Raw genomic sequence first — 4,776 nt, 5'->3', positions numbered from 1 at the left:
ATGGCTGATTCCTCTCCAATGGGCGGGCCTCTTCATCTACAAGGGTGCACCCTGCTGAGGTACTGGCGCCAGGGGTATTAAAAGTGCTCCTCATTGGCTCTGGTCGGCGTGGTTCCTGCGGTAACCGCTCCATTAGTGTCTTGAGGAAAGTAAGTACCTCCTTCTGAGTTGAAGCCATATCTGTATGAGCCTTAGCAAGAACTTCATGTCTTTCCATCAAATCAGCAATGGTGATAAGGGGTTGGCCTCCTCTGGTTCCTCCAGTCTCTCGTCCTGATGGTGGAGTGGCGGCGGCTCTGGTGATAACTGGGGGCGTCACGCTTGAAGAAATATTGGGGGTGGCGGCAGCGGCTCTGTCCCTAGTGATCGGAGGTGTAACGCCTGAGGGAATGCTTCATGTACCTCTGGTGCTGATCATGCTGACAGGTGGTACATTAATGCCACTGGAAGGTACGTTGGACGTTCCCAGCGCTGGTGGCATCAGGGATTGTTGCTGATCCGGATCTGAGCTATACCATCTTGAAATTGGGATTGAAAAAATGAAATTGGGATTGATTTTGCAAATGAGAGATTAAGCTCCCACTGTGGTCGCCAGTTGTTTATGGGTAAAAAATGTTTCTGTTGGTTTTGGTAAATTTGGGTGCGTGGATGAGAAACCAATTTATACCTAAAACAAGTGCACTGCACGGGAGTACTTTAGATTCAAAAGATCAATCTGTACAATCCTGCCCTAAACCAAGAAATGGCCGTTCCAATCTTGCTTTGGTCACAAAGTGAATGAGAAGGGTTGGTCTTAGGGAAGGAAGTGAAGAAGGTGTTGAGACCATAATGGTTAATTCTGAAGGTGTGGATATTTTATGACTTGTATCAGAATTTGGAACTGGCTTGCAGAATGAAAGCTATCAGTTCTTTGGTACTCTTCTGGATACTGTGTTGTTGTTCTCCCCAAAACTTGTTGTTTTGTGGAAAATAGGTAAAACTTATTTATACAAGTCATATTGAACGAACCCTGATCTCGTAGAAAGTGGGAGTGATTGAGTAATGGAGAAGTGGGATTATGTGTAAATGCCAGAGACCACGTTCCCATCATGTAGGAAACTGGTTAGCTTACACCCACTACTTCTTACCGCCACTAACTTCCCTGCTTTCTGACACTTTCTTATAATGGGCGTGTTGCACGCTGCACGTTGTAAACCGCCAGACCAATACCCTGATGAGCATCCCCCAGTTTGTGACATGTTTGATATTTCGAGTGTTTTTTTGGAAAACGTGAAGCAGATTGCTACGTGTGGCAAGTCAAAGTCAGGAGACTTGCCACAGGAGAATAACATGTGATGCTATTTGGCTTGTCTTGGTTGGTCGCCCATAACTTTCCACAGGCCTGTCAATTATGTGGCGAACTTGGACGGCTGAGATCGTAACTCATGAGAAAGGGTGGCCATTGATTATGGCCACATTCTGTTGGTGCCTGATGGTAGCACAGTTGCGTCATTGGCACATGCCAATGGCGTAGTGGCATATAACAGCATGCCAGTGGTGCCTGGCGTAGCCGTGGCATATATTTTGGCATATTGGTGTTAGACCCAAATATGGCTCCGATAACATTGACCTTGTTGTCACATCAAACTTAAGTCCTTAGGAGAATTACTTGGCTTAGTTGGCGTGGTAACTTTATCTAAATTAGGGTTTGGCATATCGAAACCCTAATTAGCGCGTGTGGCATGGCCACGACACGGTGGCGCATTATGCGATCGGTGCCATGGACACATTAAAGGAATCATGGAAGGCCATAACATGGGAATAACCACAGGTGATTATAGAATGCCGCCGTTTCTAGGGTTTGGAGGGTCCCACATGGTTCGTGGCATGTTATAGGGCCAAAGTGGCGTAATTGGGCCGCAACTGGAAATTAAGTTTTCGACCAATGCCGCCAAGGCAGAGCCGTGTTTGGAATACCCTAATTGGAATATGTTATGGCGTTTGACCACGAACAAGAAATGGGTTAGCACATTGGCGCGCTATTTATGGTAAGTTGCCACGTTCGGCATGCTTCTGTGGCGAAGTGACACGTTTAGAATGTTTGGCATGCCAATTAGTGTTTTGGCGAGGCATGGAATGTTCGGCATGTCGCTAATATGACGGAGCGGAATGGCACGTTTGGCCTGCACGTTTGGCATGTTTGGCATGCCAATTAGCGTATTGGCGCAACTTTTCCCCTTTTGATACTGTGGAAAGTTTAGAGTGACCTAATTGGTCAATTAAAAGAGGGTCCGGCCAAGCATGGGTGTGGCCACACTTCCAGTGTGCGTGTGGCGGATTTAGAGCGACCTGATTGGTCGACGAGAAATAGGGCCGGCAAGTATGGGCCCAGCCACAACTCATGTGCGTGTGGCGGGAATAGGGGCCGGATCGATCAGCATGGGGTGTGGCCAATTGCAAGTGGCGCCGACTGTGCTGTGGCATGGCCACACCTGCTTTTGTTGATGCTCCTATTTCGCGACTCCTTTTATTCCTTGTTTTCTGATTGTGGGTAGGATTTTGCACCTACTAATCCTTGGGGGATTAATTGCCTAGTTCGCCTAGGCTTAATTTAGACATGCAAGGTCTAATATTCTGCGCAGGGTGCAAAACCCAAATTTTTGCAAATTAGTCAGGGTAATATCTGAATCTTGTGAATTATCAAAAAATTGATTGAATTTTATGTGTTGACACAGAGTTCTTTAAGTTCATTTCCACAAAGCAGTATGCTTTCCGATCGAATACCTTATGCAAGTACCTTAGCGTTGATACTTGGAAATTCGTGCTACTCTGCTGCGAGTGAATACAAATTGTCATGCCATATCAATATTAAGGGTTCAGCCGGGGAACATAACACATAAAGTATTCAAAGAAACTTATATTAATTGAATAATACATGCAAGGTGCCAAAATTTACAGAATATCTGGGATTATTGCTACATGCACCATTCTGGGTAAATTTCATGTGAATATATGTTTCTCAATAAACGCTTCAGTGAAGAGGTTGAACACTCATCACTTTTACATGGCTCCGTTTCTTTGCAGAGTGACGACACATTAAATGTAGGGTTTTACAAATTTAGCCCTGAACTAAAAACCACCATCAATAATAAGTCACAGAAAAATAGACAACTTTTAATTCCTCATTCGGACTACATATAATATAACATGATCCGATTATAATCCATTTCCACTTTTCATAAACTCTTAAAATTTAAACTAGCACGGTATTAGACTACCACATTGATCTTGTAATTTCATAAAAATAAATTTCTCTATTTCTTAGTGTGATATTCAACTATCAATGCGGCTTCGAAATGATAAAACGACTCTCCTTTCCACTTGATATAAGCATCATGTGCCGCAAATCGGTCGCCTTTATTCCTAGAGAGAAACTTGTTGTACATGGAGCACAATTTGTTAACGTGAATCGTCCTTGAACAAATGTGGGATGGATCATATTGATGGCGTGGTTTTTTGTTTTTTGTATTTACCGTCCATCTTTCGAACAAAAGATCTTTGAATATGTAATAATTTTTAACCCATTCGGTCTCTTCCTCAACATCCTTCAATCTATTCCTTAGTTGGAACTGGGATTCACCTCATTTATTTGCTTTTAGTACGTCTTATTTTTCAATCGCATTACTTGACGATGATGTGGTAGTTCGTTTGTTTCTCTTAATTATGTCTTCAATTGTATTGGTAGTTGACGATGATGGAGTAGTTCGTTTGCATCTTCCAAATATGTATTCGAATGAGTTGGTAGTTGATGATGATGGATTTGACATCTTCGAATGAAAAACTGAACGATGGAGAAAGATTTCTTTGAATAAGGTAGTGTATAATAGAAAATAGGCTATCCTCTTTATATACACAAGGGACCAACAACTATAATTTCAAAAAAAAAACCGTTAACTGTAATAATCGGATTATATAGACCCTCGAATAGTCCAATTGTGAATTTGGAATAATGAGAAATAACTACCTTTTCATAATCGGTTTATATGTGAGGCATATAAAGACCGATTTTTGATTTCTTTACAAATTTAAAATTTGGCCCAGAATCGGTTTATGTGTGCATTAGCATAAACCGATTATGGTTGGTGTTCATCACTTCAACCCATAATCGGTTTATGTATGTGTACAAAAAAGAAAAACGATCCCTGGTAACATCAGTCACAATCGGTTTTTTCTAATGCACACATAAACCGATTCTGGGTTGATTTTCAGAAAATTTGATGAGGAAATGTCAGAGATTCATGGTTAAATCATTGTTGAGTTTCTCAATCACGTGAATTGTTTGTCGACGAATGTTCCTTCAAAACCAAAAATAAATAAATGAGAATTTGATTGTTGTTTGTGATTAGGTTTTAGTTTTTGATTTTCATGGAAATTGAAAAAAAAAATAGGATTTGTTTAAAGATTTTTATATTTGTTAATAGGAATGATTATGATTTTGTATTTGTTTTAGGAATTATTAAAGTTTCTTTAAAGGGTAATTTAGCATTTTACCATATTTTAGATACCCCTTATCTCCCACTCTTGATTGGTTGAAGAAATTAATAGGTCCCAAACTAGGGAGGATATAATAAATCTCAAACATTCCATCCATTTTTTTTTTATTTTTTTTGGTTAATCTAATTTATTTTTTTAATTTTAAAGAATATTTTGCTTACTATAAGACTCAAATGTAATGCACTTTCTTTCCACGTGTTGTAAGGTACAGCTGTATGAGACACAGGTGTAATAATGTTAATA

The sequence above is a fragment of the Papaver somniferum genome, unplaced genomic scaffold (genome assembly GCF_003573695.1).
Source record: "Papaver somniferum cultivar HN1 unplaced genomic scaffold, ASM357369v1 unplaced-scaffold_119, whole genome shotgun sequence".
Classification (NCBI taxonomy): Eukaryota; Viridiplantae; Streptophyta; class Magnoliopsida; order Ranunculales; family Papaveraceae; genus Papaver; species Papaver somniferum.
This window is presented reverse-complemented; position numbering follows the sequence as displayed.